The sequence below is a fragment of the Erpetoichthys calabaricus genome, chromosome 3, assembly GCF_900747795.2.
Source record: "Erpetoichthys calabaricus chromosome 3, fErpCal1.3, whole genome shotgun sequence".
NCBI classification, from domain to species: Eukaryota; Metazoa; Chordata; class Cladistia; order Polypteriformes; family Polypteridae; genus Erpetoichthys; species Erpetoichthys calabaricus.
Window position 1 is genome coordinate 289,345,084 of NC_041396.2, and position 24,952 is coordinate 289,370,035.

Here is a 24,952-nt window from a genome sequence, read left to right on the forward strand (position 1 = left end):
GCAGGTCCCAAGCCGGAATTAATGGGGAGTGTTATGTCAGGAAGGTCATCCGGTGTAAAATTTTGCCAAATCAATATGCGGACAACAATACAAATCTCTATACCGGATCGGTCGAGCCTCAGGTTAACAATGACTGCCACCAGTACTGTTAGCCAACAGGGTGCTGGCAGAAATTGGGCTACTGTTGGCCGAAGAAGCAGAGGGAGACGTGTCCGGAGAGGAGGAAAGTAAAGAGAGTGGAACTGAGGGTAGGAACTTTAAATGTTGGCAGTATGACTGGTAAAGGGATAGAGTTAGCCGATATGATGGAGAGAAGGAAGGTTGATATATTGTGCGTGCAAAAGACTAAATGGAATGAGAGTAAGGCCAGGTGGATCAGAGGTGGATTCAAATTGTCCTATCATGGTGTGGATGGGAGGAGAAATGGGGTAGGGGCTATTCTGAAGGAACAGTATGTCGAGTGTTTTGGATATGAAAAGAGTGTCAGGCAGAGTGATGATTATGAAGCTGGAAATTGGTGGGGTGATGATGAATGTTAGTGCATATGCACCACACGTTGGGTGTGCAATGGGTGAGAAAGAACATTTTTGGAGTGAGTTGGATGAAGTGATGAACAGTGTACCCAAGGGACAGAAAGTGGTGATTGGAGCGGATTTCAATGGGCATGTTGGTGAAGGGAACAGTCGAAATGAGGAGGTGATGGGTAGGTATGGTGTCAAGGAGAGAAATGAAGAAGGTCAGAGGATAGTGGATTTTGCCAAAAGGATGGACATGGCTGTGGTGAATACGTATTTTAAGAAGAGGGAGGAACATAGGGTTACGTACAAGGGTGGAGGAAGATGCACACAGGTAGATTACATCCTATGGAGAAGAGTTGATCTGGAGGAGATTGAAGACTGCAAAGTGGTGGCAGGGGAAAGTGTAGTTAAGCAGCATAAGATGGTGCTCTGTAGGATTTTGTTGAAGATCAAGAAGAGGAAGAGAGTGAGGGCAGAGCCAATGATTAAATGGTGGAAGTTGAAAAAGGAAGACTCCAAGGTTAAGCTTAGGGAGGAGGTGAGGCAGGTACTGGGTGGCAGTGAAGAGTTACCAGACAGCTGGGAAACTACAGCAGATGTAGAAAGGGTGACAGCAAGAAGGGTACTTGGCGTGATATCTGGAAAGAGGAAGGAGGAAAAGGAAATCTGGTGGTGGAATGGGGAAATACAGGAGAGTATACAGAGGAAGAGGATGGCAAAGAAGAAGTGGGATAGTCAGAGAGATGCAGAAAGTAGACAAGAGTACAAGGAGATAAGGCGCAAGGTGACGAGAGGGGTGGTGAAGGGCAAAGAAAAGGTGTATGATGAGTTGTATGAGAGGTTGGACACTAAGGAGGGAGAAAAGGACCAGTGGGCTAAACAGAGGGACCGAGCTGGGAAAGATGTGCAGCAGGTTAGGGTAATAAAGGATAAAGATGGAAATGTACTGACAAGTGAGGAGAGTGTATGAGCAGATGGAAAGAGTACTTTGAGAGGCTGATGAATGAAGAGAATGAGAGAGAGAAGAGGTTGGATGATGTGGAGATAGTGAATCAGGAAGCACAACGGATTAGCAAGAAGGAAGTAAGGACATCTATGAAGAGGGTGAAGAATGGAAAAGCCGTTGGTCCAGATGACATGCTTATGGAAGCATGGAGGTGATTAGGAGAGATGGCGGTGGAGTTTTTAACCAGATTGTTTAATGGAATCTTGGAAAGTGAGAGGATGCCTGAGGAGTGGAGAAGAAGTGTACTGGTGCCGATATTTAAGAATAAGGGGGATGTGCAAAACTGCAATAACTACAGGGGAATAAAATTGATGAGCCACAGCATGAAGTTATGGGAAAGAGTAGTGGAAGCTAGTTTAAGAAGTGAGGTGATGATTAGTGAGCAGCAGTATGGTTTCATGCCAAGAAAGAGCACCACAGATGCAATGGAGAAGTTTAGAGAAGGCCAGAAGGAGTGGAGGTGGGATTATATCAGGGATCGGCTCTGAGCCCCTTCTTATTTGCAATGGTGATGGACAGGTTGACAGACAAGATTAGACAGGAGTCCCCGTGGACTATGATGTTTGCTGATGACATTGTCATCTGTAGCGATAGTAGGGAGCAGGTTGAGTTGACCCTGGAGAGGTGGAGATATGCTTTAGAGAGGAGAGGAATGAAGGTCAGTAGGACCACCAAGACAGAATACATGTGTGTAAATGAGTGGGAGGTCAGTGGAATGGTGAGGATGCAGGGAGTAGAGTTGGTGAAGGCGGATGAGTTTAAATACTTGGGATCAACAGTACAGAGTAATGGGGATTGTGGAAGAGAGGTGAAAAAGAGAGTGCAGGCAGGGTGGAATGGGTGGAGAAGAGTGTCAGGAGTAATTTGTGACAGACAGGTACCAACAAGAGTGAAAGGGAAGGTCTACAGGATGGTAATGAGACCAGCTATGTTATATGGGTTGGAGACGGTGGCACTGACCAGAAAGCAGGAGACAGAGCTGGAGGTGGCAGAGTTAAAGATGGTAAGATTTGCACTGGGTGTGACGAGGATGGATAGAATTAGAAATGAGGACATTAGAGGGTCAGCTCAGGTTGGACAGTTGGGAGACGAAGTCAGAGAGGTGAGATTGTGTTGGTTTGGACATATGCAGAGGAGAGATGCTGAGTATATTGGGAGAAGGATGCTAAGGATAAAGCTGCCAGGGAAGAGGGAAAAAGGAAGAGCTAAGAGAAGGTTTATGGATGTGCTGAGAGAGGACATGCAGGTGATGAGTGTAACAGAACAAAATGCAGAGGACAGAAAGATGTGGAAGAAGATGATCCGCTGTGGCAACCCCTAACGGGAGCAGCCGAAAGAAGAAGAAGATCATTATTTCCATCATTTACAATATTGATCTGTTCAGGTATTTGTCCTATGTATTTTCTGTTAATTTTATTATTGTGTTCATAAGAATTACTTACGAGTGCTTTGAAATCACTTCAGTTTTTTTTTTTGTCAGGCACCTTCTGACTCATCGGTATGAGAAAACCCCCACATATGATATACTTGATGTCTAGCAATGCATTTTGGGCTCCCTCCCCCTATTTTTGGCCCTCTAGACCCCCAAAACCCTTAATTTTTAGGCAATTTTTAAACAATATGTTATGCAGAAAATTTTGCCCTTATGATAAACAGTAAACCAATAGGTGCCTTCAGCAAAAATAATCAGAAGGACTTGACGTTGTGCAGGTCACATCCCCTAATGGAATACGAGGGGTCAAACTTACTCCTTTTCAGAAAACCTTTTTAAAAAATGAGGATTAGTAATATGGGCATGAGCAGTGTTGTTTTCTGCGAGGTTGATGATCACAAATATACTATTTTTTATACAGTATTTAACTTTTTACCAGTGGTCCTAGCCCTCTTAGAGACACTCATGAAAGGTTACAAATGTCAAATCCCAAGCATTGGCAAGTGGAGCATTGTTTAGACCAGGGGTGGGCAGATTCAGTCCTGGAGGGCCGCAGTGGTTGCAGGTTTTTGTTCCAACCCAGTTGCTTAATTAAAAAACAATCCTTGTCAATTATTTAATTGCATGGCTTGCTAGTGCTTTAACTCTGCCATGTCAAGTCATTCTCATATCCTAGATTTATTTTCCTTTCTAAGGATATCATCCAAATGATTTGAAGTCTAAAACAGATGAGTAATTCTCAGTGCTTCACTTTTTTCTCTTCACTTTCTTCCCAAGTATTTAATTAAACCAAACAGTGCGTGAGAAATACACACAGGTGTAAATGAAAACAAGCTAAATGGAGAAATGCTGATCTCTTTTGTCATTTGCATGGTATTGCTAATTAGGAGCAATTAAAAACCAAGAATACAGCTGTTTAAGACTAAAATAAGCAATAAGGGTTCAAAATCTTAACGAGCGAGACCACTAAAGTGAAGCTGAAGTGTTACTTGAGCAATAAGGGCTTCTTATTAAGCAATTGGGTTGGAGCAAAAACCTGCAGCCACTGCGGCCCTCTAGGACTGAATCTGCCCACCCCTGGTTTAGACTATGTCAAGGTCAGTGATTACAAGTATTATGTTTTTGATGTTTTTCTTTTAAAATTGAGCATACTTTTTAATATTTCCAATATCTGACACCACTATTCTTGTTTATTATGTACTTCTACATGAAGTAAAAAACATTGACATTTCTTATGAAGACCCCAAATTACTGAGAGGTTTACATTAATTTGGACTTAAATTTCTATGTGCTCAGATTTGTTCTCTGATGCTCAAGATGGCTCCCCATCACAGATGTCTACTACCAGCCCTATAAAGGCTCATGGGAAATGTAGTCCCTCACTAGTTATTGAATGTACTTGTTGGTTTGCTGAGCTCTCATTTTGTTATTGCTCCTTTGGATTTACTTTTTTTGTGTGACTTCTGCTTCTGCTTCTGTTTTAAAGATTCTGATTTTTTTTTTGCCCACTTATGCCTTTTGAACATTTTGTAATATTTTCTATTAATTCTTAATAAAAAATTCTTATGGATTTGTCTCTACCCTCAGCCAGAATTTTTATGGTTCTTCCCCTTTAGAGATATACTTCAAGCTTATTTTGTGAGGTTCCTTTTGAATTTAAACGCCTGGCCTGCATTCTGAGACCAAGTGAAACCTTTAGCCTCCATTTTTCCTGGGACCAGGCTTGCCTTGGAGCAAGACCTGATTCTGGGCTATTTTTGAACGCCTTGCATTTTGCCTCTTTGTGCAGTCAGAGTATTCATAACTGTATCATTTATTATATATATACATTATATACAGTCATATGAAAATGTTTGGGAGCCCCTCTCAGTCTGCATAATAATTTACTCTACTTTCAACATAAAAGATAACAGTGGTATGTCTTTCATTTCGTAGGATCATCTGAGTTCTGGGGTGTTTTCCGAAGAAAGATTTTTAGTGAGGCAGTATTTAGTTGTATGAAATGAAATCAAATGTGAAAAACTGGCTGTGCAAAAATGTGGGTCCCCTTGTCATGTTGCTGATTTGAATGCCTGTCACTGCTCAATACTGATTACTGGCAACACCAAATTGGTTGGATTAGCTTGTTAAGCCTTGAACTTCATAGACAGGTGTGTCCAATCATGAGATATAAAGGTATTTAAGGTGGTCAATTGTAAGTTGGGCTTCCTTCCCTTTGACTCTCCTCTGAAGAGGGACAGCATGGGATCCTCAAAGCAACTCTTAAAAGATCTGAAAACAAAGATTGTTCAGCCTCATGGTTTAGGGGAAGGCTACAAAAAGCTACCTCAGAGGTTTAAACTGTCAGTTTCAACTGTAAGGACTGGAATCAGGAAATGGAAGGCCACAGGCACAGTTGCTGTTAAACCCAGCAGGTCTGGCAGGCCAAGAAACATACAGGAGCGGCATATGCGCAAGATTGTGAGAATGGTTACAGACAACCCACAGATCACTTCCAAAGACCTGCAAGAACATCTTGCTGTAGATTAGGGGTACTCAAACGGCGGACCGCGGTCCACAATCCGGACCGCCAAGACGTTTTTGGCGGACCGCGACTGTCTTCTGCGTAAGTCAAAAGTCCGAATATAAAAGCACCAAAATTATTGTTGTTTTATTATTTACTCTGTAGCAGGGTTGCCAACTGGTAATTTTTATGCCAAATAACTGAAATCTGGCATTTTTGAAAACTGTTTGGCATATAAAATTTGCGTTTGGTCATCTGGCATTTTTTGGTCTTTTTTACAATGCGAACTATCCACCAAAGTCAGAGCTCCGTTCGCATAAGATCGACGTCCTTAAGTCGTCGTTGGTAGCGAGTTCATCGCAGATGACGAAAGCGACCACCACACAATCAAATGTTACAGAAGCTTCGCTACGCATTGTTTGGGTTCTTGGCAGACATAAGAAAGCATTTACTGATGCAGAGGATGTTAAAGAATGCATGATGTCTGCTTCTTCGGTTCTGTTTAGCAACAAAAAGTGTGTTGAACTGATTCAGCAGATACCATTATCAGACAGTACTGCTAGTCGTCGTGCAGATGACCTTTCTGACAATAGATAGATAGATAGATAGATACTTTATTAATCCTAATGGGAAATTCACATGTGGTCGGTGGTCAGTTAATATCAGATCTTAAACAGGCTGAATTGTTTGCTCTCGCGTGCGATGAATCCGCTGATAAAACTGACATGTCTCAACTCTGTATGTTCACAAGATTTTTTGATGGCCATAATTTTGTTGAAGACTTTCTGACATTACTACCGCTAGCAAAACAGACCCGCGGTGAGGACGTGTTTTCAGCATTATCGCAGTTTATGCACGCAGCTGGATTGGATGTAACAAAAATGGTTTCCCTTACAACAGACGGGGCACCAGCAATGACTGGTAAAGATAGAGGACTTGTCACTCGTATGAAGGCACTTCAGCCCAACCTTGTTGCTTATCACTGCATCATTCATCAGTCTGCCCTCTGTTCAAAACTTTGTGACGAACTGGCGGAAGTGATGTCTACTCTTGTGAAATTAGTGAATTTTTTACGATGTAATTCGTCTCTGCAGCATCGTCTGTTTCGTTCTTTTCTTGAAGAGATGTCTGCAGAATTTGGAGATTTGCTGCTTCACAATGACGTCAGATGGTTAAGCAAGGGCCGTGTGTTGGAAAGGTTCTGGAATCTCCGTGAAGATGTAGCTGACTTCCTGCAGTCCTTGAATACAAAGAAGCTGCAGAATTTTTAACATTTATTCAAGACAGTGACAAGGTCGCACTGCTGGCATTTCTTGTTGATATTATGGGACATATAAATACACTGAATTTGTCACTTCAGGGTGCAGACAAAACCGTTGTCGAATTGCAAGAAAAATGTTGTGCCTTTGAAACAAAACTGAGCATTTTCATCAATGACTTGGAAGGTGGCAAGATTCTGCATTTCCCAAACCTGAAGAGCTGCATGACAGCTGATCAACAGGCATGTTTTCAGTTGATTTCCACATTTCTACATCATTTGAAGGTCGAGTTTGATGAACGTTTTAAGGATTTCAGAAAACTGAAGCCTGTGTTTTTGTTTGTTGCTGATCCTTTCATTGTCCAGCCTGACGGTGAATGGACTCAAACCCGTCACTGTTGCAAATGGAAGCAGCTGATTTGCAAGCTTCTCACGTTTTGAAAGCAAAATTGAACGAAGTCGGTATAACAATTTTTTGGTCAAAGTTTGTTCCAGATTCTCAGTATCCTGCTGCAAAGAAACTGGCGATTTCCGTGCTCACTATGTTTGGTTCAACATATTCTTGTGAGTGTGCGTTCTCCACTATGAACACTATCAAGACGAAACATCGAAGTGTAATTACCGACCAGAACCTCAGGAATGCAATAAGAATTGCACTGACTGGTTACTCACCGAACTATGCTGCCATTATGAAATCGAAACAACAGTTTCACACTTCACACTGAGTGACAATCATTTACATACTAACTGTTGTAATTGGTGTGTTAATTGCAAGTAGTCATGTGACTTTTTTGAATTGTTTTCCATGTTTTGTGCATGTCTTGGTCTTCTGTAAAAATGTTATCATTTGCGTTGAATCTATTACTAGCCTCCTACAGACCTACACCTACAGTCCTACAGACCTATACGGTAAACCTAGCTATAGCGGACCCCGATGGTTGGTGGCGAACTGAATGTGGACCGGCATTCAAAAACTTTGAGTACCCCTGCTGTAGATGGTGTATCTGTACATCGTTCTACAATTCAGCGCAATTTGCACATAGAACATCTGTATGGCAGGGTGATGAGAAAGAAGCCCTTTCTGTACTCACGCCACAAACAGAGTCACTTGTTGTATGCAAATGCTCATTTAGACAAGCCAGATTCATTTTGGAACAAAGTGCTTCGGACTGATGAGACAACAATTGAGTTATTTGGTCATAACAAAAAGTGCTTTGCATGGGGGTAATTTAAGGGAAATCATTGACTCTGACCTAAACTTTAAACTGCATATTAACCACATTATGAGATCTGCATATTTTCCTTTAAAGAATATAGCAAAGATTAGACCTCTTATAACTTTACAAGACGCTGAAAAATTAATTAACACTTTTATTTTTAGTCAACTAGTTTACTCTATTGCACTCCTAAAGGACTACCTAAGAAAGACATCAATCTGGTAGAATCATAACTAGAAAAAGACAAACTGAGCACATCTTACCAGTTTTAGCATTGTTACATTGGTTATCCATGTCATTGATAATTGACTTTAAAATACTGCTAATGGTTTATAAAGCCTCAAATAATCTCACCCCATCCTATATTTTGGAATTCCTGTCCCCTACACTTCAAGTCAAAACCTTAGGTCTTCAAATGGAGGTCTGTTTATGATTCCAAGAGCCAGGCTTAAAAGAAGTGGTGAGGCGGCTTTTTGCTGTTATGCACCTAAAATCTGGAATACTTTACCGATAGAAATTTGTCAGACGTTATTTTAATATTGCTTCTTCGTAGCTACTCTTCAGTTGTATTCTTAATAGTCTGAATTGGTATAGAATTATCATATTCTTCAGGGTTTTGCAATCTGTACTAATCCCCACTATTCTCTGCTGTCTGTTCCAGTTCTTCTGTGCTGGCGACCTGCGGCACCAGCACCTGATCAAGGCACCACAACTTCTGCAGCACAACGTCTGGTTCAGGCTTTGATCTTGTTGCATCAGGACTAATAAAACTTGCTTCTGGCAGGAGTACCCGCATGTGCTATGAAGCCATTGCAAATGGTCCAGAATGAAGCAGCCCTTCTTGTATTTAACCAGCTGAGACGAGCACATGTCACTCCTCTCTTACGCAGGGGTTGGATATTCCAACAAGACAATGACCCAAAACACAGTTTGAAATCTACAAAGGCATTCATGCAGAGGGAGAAGTACAATATTCTGGAATGGCCATCACAGTCCCCTGACTTGAATATCATTGAAAATCTATGGGATGATTTGAAGTAGGCTGTCTATGCTCGGCAGCCATCAAATTGAACTGAACTGGAGAGATTTTCTATGGAACAATGGTCAAAAATACCTCCATCCAGAATCCAGACACCCATCAAAGGCTATAGGAGGCGTCTAGAGGCTGTTATATTTGGAAAAGGAGGCTCAACTAAGTATTGATGTAATATCTCTGTTGGGGTGCCCACATTTATGCACCTGTCTAATTTTGTTATGATGCATATTGCATATTTTCTGTTAATCCAATAAACTTAATGTCACTGCTGAAATGCTGCTGTTTCTATAAGACATGTCATATATTAAAAGGAAGTTGCTACTTTGAAAGCTCAGCTAATGATAAACAAAAATACAAAAAATTAAGAGGGGTTCCCAAAGTTTTTCATATGACTGTGTATATATATATATATATATATATATATATATACACACACACACACACATACAGTATATATGTGTGTGTATGTACAAACATACGGTCTATTGCATATAAATATGTATCTGTGATCTCAGACCTTTATATAGGCATAGGACGATCTCTACAGCTGCAGCATTGGCCGTCCTTTGGCTTAACACATAAAACACAAGGAGAAAAAGGAAACAAATAGCATAGTCATCTAACATTTTTAACCCTTAAACCCCCAGAACCGGTTATAGTTGGTTCCCAATGCAATTTGCCAGCACGCCAGAACCAAGTATATTCGCCAACGTACATTCATTGAAGACTGCAGCCAGCTAAAGTTGGTTTCCAGTGCAATTTGCCAGCATGCCAGAGCTTATCAGTCCATACCATATATTTGTTGAGCAGCCAGCTCATGACCACTGCCGCCCCCTGCAGCACTACAGCATCACTGTCCCTGGGATTCAGCTGCTGCACTAGACTAGCCTGCAAGCATCAGTGCTTACCTCTGTGTGCTTGCATGCAGCCAGTTCAAGCGTAGTTGGCTCAGTGATTTACTGAATTTCATCAATGGTGTTAATTGCACCTTGTAAATGTTGTTCCAGTAGTTTTTTTAATAGTTTTTGCAGTTCATTGGCAGTGTGTAAAAAGATCAGAGTTGCAGTAATTGTGATGCTCTTTGCATGAAAAACATATGTGTTCCATTAAAATTTCACATTTTCTTTGTGAATTGTGATGTTTACTTAAAAAGTGCAGTAAAAAAGTATTTGGCGTCCAGGGGTGCATTAACCCCTGAGTATGTAGCAGTTTAAGGGTTAACAAATACAAAATAATTTAAAAGCTAGAAAACACAATATAAAATAAAATCAAGTAACAAAGCTTAAAAACGTTAACATAGAAAAATCACTGGACTCATTTCCTGACATTCTGTTGAGCTGTAAGATATATGTTTCAGTTGTTCTAGTAGTATGTCGCCCACTTTACCAATTACTATAACAGTCTTGGTGATTGCATTCTGAAAGAGAGTCTGGGAGGAAAGGATACTTGGCCCAGCCAAGGCCAACCACTGTGTCTGGAGTATCAAAACTTTGGCCATCAATTAACAGAAAGAGATAACAGCTGTGAAACTCCAAAGGGTGGATGGATGCTTTGCATTTTGTGTGGAAAAAATGCAGAATGTTACAATATCTAAAATATATATCTCACCATATCTTATGATTTGTCTAAATCATGAAACTAAAAAAGGGCTTGTGACAGTCCAGGTTGTTTCTCGGCCTTTGGCAGCTTGAACCCAAAACCATCAATAGTCACAGACCGAGGATGAGTCGAGTAAATGAGGACACACAGAAGGCAGCAAGAGGTAGGTGCAAGTTCTTTGTGTTTTAATCAAATCAAAGTCAAAGTGAAGGGTTCAAATCCCCAAAGTGATAAAAGTACAGTGCTTCTTCCAAAAACTTCAATAAATAGAATGAGGTGATCAGGAGAGGTTAAAATCTAATACATAATAAATCCATCCATCCATCCATTTTCCAACCCGCTGAATCCGAACACAGGGTCACGGGGGTCTGCTGGAGCCAATCCCAGCCAACACAGGGCACAAGGCAGGGAACCAATCCTGGGCAGGGTGCCAACCCACCGCAGGACACACACAAACACATCCACACACCAAGCACACACTAGGGCCAATTTAGAATCACCAATCCACCTAACCTGCATGTCTTTGGACTGTGGGAGGAAACCGGAGCGCCCGGAGGAAACCCACGCAGACACGGGGAGAACATGCAAACTCCACGCAGGGCGGACCCGGGAAGCGAACCCAGGTCCCCAGATCTCCCAACTGCGAGGCAGCAGCGCTACCCACTGCGCCACCGTGCCGCCTACATAATAAATAATCCCTTAAAACAAGGTTAAAAGTCCCAAAAGCAGAACTCTAAAAACAGACAATCCCTCTAAAAATGGATGTCTCCTCTGCTTACCCCAGAAGGAGTGTCCTTCTGATAGACACAGCTAACCTGCAATCACAAGCTCGTGTCCCTTCTGTCACCCCCCTGGGGGGTGGCTCCCCAAGCCTCTCTCCTTCAATTCCCAGTGCAACCCCTCAATTGTATATGGGAGCCCTCTTCGAGCACCAGGTAGGTCACTCCTGCTACTTTAGTCATCCATCTCGAGCGCCGGCCATACGCTCCTCCATGGGGCTCACCTGCCTGCCTACTCAGTTGCCTTGAGAGATGTCGCTGCACTCTGTGCCTGTACTTGGTGAGGTGTGCTGTAGAAGAACAAAGTCATTCATACTGTTGTGTTGTATTTCCAAGGTGGCCATGATAAATTGGCCATTTAGCTCTGTCAAGAGGATTACATCTGTTCTGTTTTACGTATTGAAATTCCCTGATTTTCTGACACTCACTACACATCCAACCTACTTGGAAGGTGGTCTCTCTTTGAATTGCCTTTCCCAAGATTTCTTCCTTTTCTTCCATAGGTTTTTTGTTTTTGGGGGGGGGGGGTTCTTGTCTTCTTAGGGAGTCAAAGCTGAGGAGCTGTCAAAAAACAGGGCCTGTTAAAGCCCATTGAAGCATTCCTTTTGGGCTATTCAAGAAACAAATTGTTGCTATTATGCTCACTACAGCGTTGGCTCCTCTCTCTTGCTGTCTGCTTTCACCAGTTTCACTTTATTTTAACCTCGGCATCTTTTCTTCTTTTTCTTTTCTTCTCTTTTCTCTTTTTCTCTCCTGTTCAGGCTCACTTTTATGTGCCGATTGGGTTCAGGTGTTGTAATCACAAAACCAAGAGCATTAAGAAGCAAACTGACTGAATTGCATATATCTGAATGCTTACGCACGGCTAGTGAATTCACCCATTAAACCCCAGGCTGCACATGCACGCTTTCACTTACATCCGCATGGAGCCTCGGCCACACTGTCTTTATTTATTTCTTTAAAAGACCTTGAAACTCTCTCATCACAGGGCTTCATCCGAAAAGCTCACCCTCAAGGCTCCAGTGAGACACAGCGACAAAATGAGCCTTAACCCAAAACCAAAAAGCAGGCTTTTCAGCCTGCATACCAAAAACCTTTTAAAATAAAAGGGAAGAGGGGGAAGCTTGAAAAATCCCTGGCCTACTGTAAAAAAACAAATTTATAAATATATTTAAAGATTGCATGGCTATACTGTATATATAATCAAGAACAAAGAAACTGTTAAAAAGAATCAAAAAGGTTATGCATTAAAAGGAAAACCTAAAAGCAAACAGAACCAAAGCTCCGATCAGAAGAGAAATACGAAAAGCACTTACAAAGCAGAATCCTCAGTGCTGCCTCTGAAGCCTTTGCAGAGATATAAAGACCTGGGGCCCATCACACATTTGCACCATCAAAAGGGGTCTTCCCTCCCTAGGCTATTCATGAAGGGAACAGGATACATAAAAGAAAGGGCTATAATGATGATATGGTGTTAATAAAAGACAATAAATCAGCAAAACAGTCAGAAGAGAAAATAAGATATGAAAATAAAGAAACTAAAAAAACAAATTGCAAAATAATATTTAAAGGACGGCAAGAAGATTATCCATATTACTAACTGAAAATGGTAAACCGGATGGCATGGACACAGGATATCAGATAGCATGAACGCAGGTACACGGCGATGGGACCATGAGACGTACTGCGCAGGCGCGTGCAGCGCACGTCTCATAAACCGCAAGCGAAGTCGTATCCACCGCGCACGAAGGAGTCACGGCCCAAAAACGAAAGAGCTCAACTGACGTGAATGAGAAATGAAGCAACAACGCGCCCATAGCTAACGACTAACGACATATCGCACACAAAAAAGAGGATTCTGCGCTGCACCCCAGAGTCAAATGGAAGAGGTTTACGGAGGCCCCACAGGTCCACAAAGATATTACGGAAGGCGCGGGATGGTACAAAAGGCAAAGGCACCTACACAGCATAGTGAAACCAGACATAGTACGGAAGCCGCAGGCGTCACCGCCATATTGTGAGTGGCACTACTGCGGAGTGAAGGCGCAGGAGTCACCGCCATATTCTGAGTGGCACTACTGCGGAGTGAAGTTAGGAATAATGTGCTGCTTGGGATTGTATAGACCGCTGAACGCTTTACACCAAATTCAAACACAATACAGCTCAACGATACAAACACGAGCCCACCTGGATAAGATCAATGAACGCAGGCGCCTACAACGCGTGTCTGAAACTGCGGAAGCAAAGCAGGCATGGGTTCAAAACGAACGAGCTCGACTGACGGATATACAAACACGAGCCCGCCTGGATAAACAACGCGCCCATAGCTAATGACTAACGACACAGCCACACAGAAAAGAGGATTTTGCACTGCACTCCAGAGTCAAACATAAGACACTACGGGGTCCACAAAGGAATTCGAAAGGCTCAAACAAACGATGGCGCGATACACATGCAGACAAAGGTACAGAATATGAAAACAGTAAAATTCGAAAGTATTGTAGCGTCCCAGCCAGGTTGAGGGCTTTTTGGTTTTAAGTGACTGTTAGGTCCGATTGAGGGAAGGCGGAGTACAGCACGGAGGACTGATAGCGGGGTATTGATTTCATGCGGTAAGGGGGGTCGTTGGAGAGGGTGCTAGAAAGTTGTGTTTGGGGTTAGGGAGTCAGCGATTGTTTAAGTAAAACGTTTGTGACACTTTCTCATGTCAGTCACTACAGTATCAAAGAAAAGATAGAAACGATTGCATTACTGCAGACAGAAGGTGATTAATCATCAGAACCAGGTGTAGTTGAAACAATACCAGGACAAATTGAGGTCTGAAAGAAAGAGTAGACAACAAAGTCTTTTCGCATTCGCATCATTCAATGGACAAAACGTGGATTTACACATTGATGGACCATATGCTATGAGACTCTGTGGTCCCACAACAGTTAAAGGAACGACAAGTTAAATTTCAAAGAGTACACAATTCGGTCGGGTGTATATTGATGATCTCGGAGAAGCGATACAAATATTTACAGGCAATGAGAAAAGTGATGTATATATTCCGTGAATAACATTACACACCAAAGGAGATCGTGATATGCCATTCATAGTAAAATGTTTACAGTTTACCGTGAGAATAGCTTTTGCTATGACAATCAATAAATCAGAGGGACAAACAGAAAAACTTGGATTGTTTATTACAGAAACAGAAACAATATTCACTCACAGGCAGTTATACGTTGCGTTGTCACAATGTGTCTCCAAACAATATTGTTTTTAATTAACCTTTAGAGTAATAGTGAAAATAATGAAATTGAAACAATTCCAAAAAACATATGTAAAATTGTATATCCAATTAACCAAACACAGGGGTTGGCAAGTGAAGTGAGCAGGGGGCGAAACCCCCTAGTATTAAAAAGAAAATAAACTTGAGCCAGGGTGCAGATTAAGGCCTACTAATACCCTAAGCATTGCCAAAAGATGGTGCCCCCTCAGTCCTTCCTTTCTTAACTGTCAAAAACATTCAGACTCAAGAAGGTGACACAAGAGATTAAAGCTTAGCTTATTTATGAGAAAAATCAGCAAAAAATAAAGATCTTAGGGGTCAGCTACACCAATCAGTTTATGAGTTGAAGTCTAGCCTGACCCACCCAGCTGTGTTTACACGTGACAAAGACAAAACTCTAACGCCATGAGATGGAAACTAATGTGATTATGATGACACCTTGAAACTTTAACTTTTAGTCACTCTCAGTGCCAAATAAAACTTTTAACAATACAGTCTACGTTCAAAACGTCAAAATTCAACTATAGTCAAGAGTGGCAGTGAAGGCTTAAAGGCATTAAAACTGGGAGGAATAAAACTCTGTGGATTTCAGTTTTTGATTTTTAATACATTTGCAAACCTTTGTAAAAATGAGTTTCGCCATTTTGGGTTATTGAGTGTAGATTGAATGATGAAAATGTAAAATGTATCCATTTAAAAATTAAATCTGCAAAACAATAAAGCGTGCAGAAGGTGAAAGTGCCAGAATACTTTCTGAATCTACTGTATCCAGAATACTAAAATATATCAATACACAAAAGTATGACGTTTCTTGATAGATTAACTAGACATTTTGTACACATATATCATTATACTCAATTTAAAATGTGTTCAGTCACCCACTCCTCCTCTTACTGTAGCCATAGAGCAGAATTTCTTTCTTTCTTGGTCTTTTTTTTTAAACGAATGTGTGTAAATTTTTACAAATTTTATAAAAGTGAATGCTTTCTGCTTTTCTGCTTTTGATAAATAAGTACAGTACATGGTAAGCGAAATGAATGTTCAGAGTCATGACCTGTGGCCATGTGACCACTAGATGTCGCACTTCACTTTTCTTAAAGCGGGATGAGGCGCCACACGCCGTCTCTCAGCACCAGAGGCATCGGATTTTCGTGCACTTTACACATTCTGCGCCAGGTAGGGTGGGCTTCTTCTATGCCCATAAAAATTGGAAAGCTACCTGGATTTCGGCTGAGTGTATGTGACAAAGATAAATGCAGGATGAAAAAAGTGAAATAGGTAAAATGCATATACGTGCGGTGTAATTAACTGGCGTCTTATCTGGAGAGCAGACTGGCACAAAATGATTTCCCTGAGGCGCCGATTCAAATGGGCGAAGTGTGAGCCTAAAAGCATCGGATGTTCACCTAATGAACAAAAAGTCATTAAAACTTTAAAACTTTTTAAAGTTTTAGCGCATTTTGGCATTTAGATACCCTACCTACATATGTAAATGAAAATCTGAAAATCTAGGAATACTAATTACGTTTTGATGATTAAAGAAAGGCGTCTTTTTTAATGTGTGTAGCTCTTCCAGAAACGTATGTATTAAAAATTCCCCCCGAAAAAAAATAGACCTAATTTTTAGTATTTCTTGGAAATGGATGGGTACTAACTGATACATGCTATTTTACATGTGTACAAATTAAAGGTTTTTAGCATTCTCAATGACAAACTCTTAAAAACATTTAAAGAAATCCACTGCCGCCTACGTATGATGTGAAAGTTACTATCGACTGAAAACGGTGGGGCCCATGAGAGTTTGTGCTGAAGTAATGAACATGTCCAGAAGTTAGTGAGTGCTGCCAAGGTAGGTCCCGAGACCCTGGGTTGGACATACAGGTTTAAAAACGGACGGAGGTAAAATGTGGTCTATTTATTATATAGTGCCTTTAATGTATATGCATTTATTATTGCAATTTATTTAACGTATATGCATTTATTATTATTCAAATCTATCTATCTATCTATCTATCTATCTATCTATCTATCTTTTACTTAGTGCTTTTAATACATATAAATGTATTATACAGTGCTTTGATATCTTATTTATGTTTTATATAGTGCTGTTAATATCTATGTCTCTATTAGTGTCTTTAATATCTGTATTATTATTTAGTGCTTGTTAATACCTATCTATTATATTACGTCATATCTATCTTTTATAAAGTGCTATATCTAGCTATCTGTCTATTGAATATAGTGCCTCTCTCTCTCCTTCAACCCGTCATTGTTGAGGCGGAAGTAGAGCGCAGCAGTGTGTGTGTCAGTCCCCGGTTGCCGAAAGCTGGCGCTGTCCCTTTAAGCGGAGAAAGTGCCTGTAGGGCGTGAGTGAGAAGCCGCACAAACAGGTCGTTTTCTTTTCCAGAAACAGAACAGACTGCGTTCGTGCCTGAAAATAAGAGAAGGGAAAGTAAGTATGAAAGGATAAAAAGGAGAGTTAATTAACAGAGAGCTGGCGTTCACCACGAAAGGCGTCCCCATGCGCCGAAAGGGAGCTGCTCTGATTTTATTGATAATATAATTAGCCAGATGGGACTCGCTGGATTGATGGACTGAAACGGGGCAAAGGGGCTTTTTCTCCTCTTTTTTTTTTTACGCTGCTTTGAAACATAGAAGAGCGAGCGATTAAAAGCAATCCTCCAGCTTGGAAGTGCAGAGTGTATGCACGTACAGAAGCAGGTGAGTGCCTTACATTTTATTCTTAGCCTTCATGTAATAATAGCTGCTGCGCTGCGTATCCGAAGGCTCCATGTGTCACCATGGCTTTTACCTGGGGAGTTCTCGTGGTTTGCTCTGTTCCGTTTAGAAGGAGTGTTTGTTTGTAGTGGTCAGAAAACTGCAATGACTTTATTATTATTATTATTATTATTATTATCAAAAGCTAAACATTGCATTATGCCTCTGCCTTAACCTCGTTTCGTTCGGATTCGGATCATGGCAGTTGTGTTAAGCATTGAAGTATTTATTTATTTATTTTCTTGTATTTCGTCTATATTCCTTATTTGCCCTTTAAAAAATACATTTGCATTGCCACTCTATTCAGTATCAGGAGGAGCGCGGCGGGTGTGGGCTGCGATGTTCGCATAGTTGCCGCTCGTGCTGTACGTGGCGTGCGGGCTCTTCGTTATGTAATTTTGTCATATTCTTAGGAGATTGTTGCCTGAGCGCTCTATTTTCGGTCTTGCTCGGTCTCTTGCAGGTCTTCATTATTTATGAAGGCGTGTTCATTGATGTGCGTGACTTTTACTAAAACACAATTGAAATTCTCACTAGTGAAACGCATTTTTTTAATATTACAAATAAATTCTGGGGAATTACTTGTGTTGCTTTCTTTTCTGGGTTTGCTTCCAGCCTGTGTGCTACAGCCGCTGCTGCGTGTCACCTCGTATTTTTTCTTTTTCCTGAGCCGATCGATAATCGCTGCTTGGCTTCTGTTTCTTCTTCTCTCTCCTTTCATCTCCCGTAACGCTTTTTTTTTCCCTTCTTGGTGGGTCACGTGTATTTACTGCGAAATTTACTGTGCACTTGAAAGCGATGGAATTCTATTAGAATGTTATGCATCCAAGATTTTCCATAGGGAACCCAGCCCTTTTACCAATTTTACAAAACAAAAGAAAATGTATTTTTTTTACTAACCTGTATAAATACAAAATTTATATTAAAAATATTTACCGTGCTGGGAAAATTCTGCATGCAAACACTAGCAACGCCACGTAGCGCGCTTCTCGCGATCATCCGACGCTCTTCTGTGTGAATATAGGTCAAGGTTAAAGACTTCGTGCGGCTCCGCTGCTATTCACGAAATCTGCCTTTGCGATCTCTCTGTTGTACTTTGATTTTTGAGTGTGATGCAATTTAATAATCTAAAGAAATGTCAAGGCCGGTCTCAGCTGATTGAGATTGTCTTTCAAAGTGCAAATATGCTGAGGGGGAGCCATGGGGTTTGGGGGATGTAGTGGCCTTGAAAAAGCCCCTGTGGTTATCGATCCCGGACAGAACTGAGGGGATATCTTTTTTGGAAATACATCTCCCTGTACACTCCTATAACCAACAAGTGATCAATAGTTATAGATTTCTGAGTCATTTTTTTTCTTAAGTGGTGTGGGTTACAGCTCTTAGCAGAATCAGCATCCATCAAACACTGCAGATAGATTTTTGTGTGTCTGCATTATATAGGAGTGCAAGGGGTTCATCCAACTAACCACTTTTACAAGGTGCACTGTGTGCATGCAGAAAGGCAAACCCACTCCGTTATATGAACAACTGACCTAAACAGATTTTTGGAATATTGTAACGCATGGGGAAAATGTATACTCTCCTCAAAAACAGAATGTTGAACCCAGGTCCTAAATGTAAAGTGCGACCTCAACCACTGTGCCACCCTGCTACCTCTAATCTCTCTCACTTTATATAAACTCACCTCTGGTTAAAGACAGAGGAACAGCTGCAATTCTGTCTGGCATTGATGTCCCCAGTTTGCAGATGTAGTCGACAGCAATTCCCATCCACTCTTCCAACAACAAATCTCACAGTTTTTTTTCCCACATTTCACTTACTGCTCCCAATAGTCCCACAGGTTGTCTATGGGATTTAAATCTGGGGATTCTGTGTGCCAGTCGATATGTCAGGCTACTTCAGAATGTTCCTCATGCCAATCCCACACCATGCAACATGACTTCTCTGGAGATGAAGCACAAAGGGTAACCACGTGTGGTCATACAGAAACTCAGTGTAGCCCTTCTTGCAGCAAAAGCAGGTCACTAATTATGAAAAGGGTTAGAATGAAAACCTGCAGCCGCTGCAGCCCTCCAGGACTGGAGTTTGACACCACTGCTTTAACTGATGATGCCCATCTCTGTGGGATCCATGCATGTATCTCCTTAGACGACTACAATGCTGATGTTACATCACTGAAGCTCCTATCAAGTGTATCCAGTATTTAGCACTCAGTTATGAAAGAGACCAATGGCTTGTCATCTAAACTCTTTATTTCTTAAGATGGTTTTTCAGAGGTGTAGTGGGTTCCCCTCTTTCCCACCATCAAACACTGTGACTTATGCAAAAAGAACATCATTCCACTCTCCTTCCACACACACTGTCCACCCTGAATCTTTCTGGCCTCACTGCTTCCATGTCAGTCAATCTCTTGACCAAACTCTCCTCCAGACTCCACTATCAAGGGTCTCTGGCCTTTTACGCATACCTAGGCTTCTTTTCCAATGCAATACACGGGGTTAGAAACATCTCCCTCGTAACCTACCCTACAGAATATGACATATGGTTCCATCTCTGCCATGTGATGGCTTTTTGCTGGCCCCTTTATTGCTCTAATGGAAGTCTTCCAGCATTCCACCAGCCCTCCATGTCCTCCACAACACCATGTAAATACATAGAAACAGCCATGCCCTAGTGGCACCAGTTATTCATTATCAAGTCCCCCACTCTGTCACCCTTTTTGACCTGTTCCACACCTTTATCCCTAGTAACTCCTTGCCAGTCAGGCAATTTAGACAAAGTTATGGCACGAATTCTAGCAACAATGGGTGGAAGCAGGAGACCAGACCCGTAGCAGTGCCAGTGTAGAAAGTGGAAGCAATCGGGGCTTGCTTTAAAAAGGGCAAACCCACACTGTCACCATCTTAGTCTGGTATAATAAGCAGTCCTTTTGAGGGTAGTGAGTTCATCAAAAAGGTGAATAAAATGAGTAAAAGTCCTTTGTGCCAGCGCTGGCTAAAACCAAGCCATCCATTTTATAATACTGCTTATCAAGAGCAGGGTAGCAGGGCAATACCTAAAAAGAATGCCAGCCCATCTCAGGGTGAATACATTCTCACACCCACACACATCTAAGAACAGTTTATCATTGACAGTCCACCTAAGCAACACCTCTATGGGAGGAAACCAGAACATCTGAAGGAAACCATCTACACAGACATGGGGAAAACCTGAACAACCATCTGTAACTTGAACCCCAGTCTCCTTTTTGCAATTCAGGAGCACCACCATGGCACTGTGGTTAAAAGGTGTGTGTGTGTGTGTATATAATGGGCAGTTTCCAGACCGTTGCCTACTGCAGGATTTAAAATATTGCTTTGCTGAAGCAGACCCTCACCAGCTTTCTGACAGATCTATTAATGCTTTCTGTCTCCTTCTGCCAGTATGGAGAGCACCTCATCCTTCTGCCTTGGAGAGTTTGTTTTGGGGTGTGGCCAAGCTGTCATCTGTGGGTGTGGTTTTGTCTTTAAGGCGGGGAGAGGTTGGGCAGACAGCTTTGACTTCAGACTTGCGACTCCACCCCTTCTGTTGTGCCTTTATATTTCTGCAATATAGGTATATGTCCTCACAGGTGGCGCAGTGGTCATGCTGCTGCTTTGCAGTAAGGAGACTGTGGAAGATTGCGGGTTCGCTTCCCGGTTCCTCCCTGTGTGGATAGCGCTTTGAGTACTGAGAAAAGCGCTATATAAATGTAATGAATTTTATTATTATACAGTACATGCTGATTTCTATGTAATAAAACGAGGATATGGAGGAAAAAAAGAAGGTGAGAACAAAGTATTGACTTGTTAAATCCACTTTTGTTTGTTCTTATCCGTCACAGGATTACATTACCCATGATGCAACTTTATTTGAGGTTCATCTTGTATGCCATTTGACAGATGCTGTTCTCTGCTTGTTAGTGTTTGAGACCCGCGAATTCAGGACAACTCCTTTCTCTTTATCATTCAGTCTAACTTAACTTCTATATTTTGGTTTTAATTGTTTAGAAAACCTTTTCAGATACTATAAGAACTAACTATAGCCATTAATTTATATATAAACATTTACGCGTGAAAGTGTGTGTGTTTGTCTGGCCCTGAAGTGAGGATACAGAAAACTTGCTTAGCTGCTAATAACACAAGCGAGGTGAGTGTGTCTGCAAAATGAAACCTCAGTAGAAAGACAAAGTCGCTTAACCGCTAACACGGGGGAAATGGTATCCCTTTTACTTGTCCTGTCTCCGCTAATGCACAAGCGATGCAAGCACATCAGCAAAACGAAACCTCCTAGGAGAGAGATGACAATAACCTGACATCTCTACATTTCAATTGTTTTTCTGATGATTTTAATAGTTTCTAGGACTCTGGGCTTTTAACAGCATGGGTTTACAATACAATACAATACAATTTATTTTTGTAGAGCCCAAAATCACACAAGAAGTGCCGCAATGGGCTTTAACAGGCCCTGCCTCTTGATAGACCACAAGCTTTGACTCTCTAAGAAGACAAAGAAAAACTCCGAAAAAAAAAATCTTGTAGGAAATAAATGGAAGAAACTTTGGGAAAGGCAGTTCAAAGAGAGACCCCTTTCCAGGTAGGTTGGGCATGCAGTGGGTGTTAAAAGAAGGGGGTCAATAGAATCCAATACAATACACAGAACAGAACAAATCCTCAACACAGTATAGAAATAAAAATTTTAGAAGTACGGAGCAGAATTTAACAGTAGATGATATCCCTTAATATGATTTGGATTTGTTTAATAATAATAATAATAATTTCATTTCATGTAGAGTCCTGGAGACCTCAGCCATCAAGCTGCCTCCCCCTATTGGCCATTCCACAGCTGAAACAGTGCTGGGCCAGCCAATCCGATGAAAGGACCCCTCTACCAGACTATTCCTGTGATCCTCCATCAGAGATGACTTTACCTTAGGCAGGCAAAACAACTTGGCAGGTGGGCCGTGGCACCAAGTGCCACATTTGAGTTGGGTTTACACAGGTAATGCATTTATAAAGTTGATTAATTTAGATTACTCAGTAATATGTTAGATTATGACAAACCTTTCAGACAAGGAGGACAGAAGTTCTGAGGTAAGGTAGTTGTACTCGTATGGCCAGAGTGGAATGTTGACAAGCACCTGCAAGTAAGAATTGCATTGAACTGTGTACATGTGACAATAATGACCCCATAAATCTAAAATTACAGTACGCTATTTCTGGATAACATCCTAGTTTGTACAATCCCAACTTGGAAAAAGTTTGGACGGTATGGAAAATGCAAATGAAAACAGACAGCAGGGATTTCAACATTCACTTTGACTTGTAGTTCATCACAAACCACATAAAGGCAAGATATTTCATGTTTAGGCTGGTCAGCTTCATATTTTTCATAAACTAGGAGGCTTCACTCCTTGCTTGCTTTGCTCACTAACGCCCCCGTCCTGTGCTACGTGTATGTGGATTTCACTTTCACCAAACAACAAATCTTTTAATTCTCGTGGGTAGGCCTCTTCATTGGGAAATAACAATACTTTTCCCTGATGGCAACATGAATTAGACGATCTACAAGTCTCCGACATAAAGTTTAAATCCGAACATGTCCGATTTCTTTTCGGTGTTCCGTTATTTCACCGAGTAATAATTTCTGTTTGTGTTAATGCGATCTTCACTATCATTTTTTTGAGACTTTTGAATTTTCGTACTTTCATTATCTCTAACCTGCTCTGCATGTGAATCTTGCCAACGTTTTTGAATTCTTTACGACGTTCTACTTTGTCATCTACTCTTTGTCTTTTATTTCCAGACCCGGGTGTGGTTAAATCTCTTGGCACAAAGTCTCGTCTCACAGGACGTGAAAGTGTCTCTCTGAAAAAGTCTCGTCTCTGCCCCAGGCTAAAAAGTCTCGTCTCGTCCCAGGATCTTTTTTATTATAATAGAGAGATATACTGTACATCCATTCATGCTATTGAGGGCCAGCAACATATTCCAAAAAAAGCTGGGATGGGAATGTGAAAATGCGGGTTCCACTCCATGCGCCCATCTTCCTTTTGGGAGCTCTTGAACCCGACACTGTCGGTAATGTCACCGATGAGCTAGGCAGTGAGGCACAACAGTGAAGGAAGGGGATGGTGCAAAAATGCAAAATGATTTTATTTAAAATAGTCAAAACCAAAAAATGTCCAAATAAATAGTTCAGTGCTTTAAATAGAAGTCATGAAATAAATAATCCATAAAATAGGTGAAAAGTGGAGGTTAAAATCCATTAGAAAAAAATCTTTTATAAAAACAACGAGGTTAAAACAATAGCTGGATGCTGTCTTTATAAAATCAGCCCGGTGCCTTTCTACTGGTGACTCCCCTGCTTCTCCCGTCCAGGCTGTGCACCAGGGGAGCCACCCTACCTGCAGCTGACCTTCATTCTACCGTCTTCTGCTGGTCTGTTCTCCTCGCCGATCCCTGGCTCTGGTAGGCTTAACCAGACCATGACTTGGGCTCCCCAGCAACCAGGGTGCTCACATTGGGGCTTTCATGTCCCAAGTCCCGACTCCCACTGCCTTCTCGGCCTTATGCGGCAAGCCATCCTCCTTCTGGTCACTCCCGCTCCTCACTATATGCTCAGCGGGAGCGACCACAATCACTTTATTTAAAAAGTGGCCTTTTTGACTTGAGCTGTGGACCCGCTACACCACAGGGACAATTTAGGATCAATAGTGAGTTAAAAAAAGATAATGATGTGAGTAGAAACCGCTGATGTTCCACAGGTGTTTGTAACCCTGCTTTGCTATGAAAGCTGCATCCAAGAAAGGTCTAGTCAAAGATGGACCAACTATCGGCAATTTTGCTACAGATACATGAGAAAATCATTCAGAAATTTAAAAATCATGCTTCCCAAAGATAAACTGAAGGAATTTGGGTATTTCATCATTAGCAGAACATAATATAATTAAAAAATTCAATGAATCTGAAGAATATGCTGGTGTGGAAAGGGTAAGGGCGCAAGTCTAAGCTGACTGCCTGTGATCTCCGATCCATCAGACGGCACTTCATCAATAAGTGATTTAAGCACATGGGCTCAGGAGCACTTTGGTAAACCTTTATCAAGAAACAAGAGACTAGGTTACATCTACAAATGCACAAAGGAAGCCATATGGTAACCGTGTCCAGAAGCACTGTTGACTTCTCTGGGCTTGGAGGAATCTAGGATGGACTATTACACAGTGGAAACATGTATCGTGGTCGGACAAAGCAATATATTAGTTTTTGGGGAAAAAATGCACAGCGTGTTATCCAGTCCAAAGGTGAAAAGGACCATCCAGACTGTTAACGGCTACAAGACCAGACAACAGCGTCTATGATGGAATGGGGTTGTGTCAAAGACCTGGGCAAGGGAAACAGTAATGCTGACAAGCACTTACAGATTCTGGAGCAACATTTCTTCATGGACACCCATTGCATATTTCAGCAAGACAATGCAAAACCACAATCTGCGCTCATTAAAAAGACAGGGCTATATAGAAAGAGGGTACGGGTGC

The 24,952-nt window shown here is 41.5% G+C and overlaps 1 protein-coding gene across 2 annotated transcripts in view; it reads left to right on the forward strand.

The window, feature by feature from the left end:
* Nucleotides 1-16,977: 16,977 nt before the first annotated feature.
* The window catches only part of map3k12 (mitogen-activated protein kinase kinase kinase 12), a 215,929-nt gene continuing 207,954 nt past the window's right edge, over nucleotides 16,978-24,952 (forward strand). The window contains exon 1 of one of the 2 annotated variants that reach the window (XM_028798492.2): nucleotides 16,978-17,343. The gene's annotated coding sequence lies outside the window, so the exon portion shown is untranslated. The remainder of the gene's footprint in view (nucleotides 17,344-24,952) is intronic. The other variant, XM_051924338.1, reaches the window with a different exon arrangement.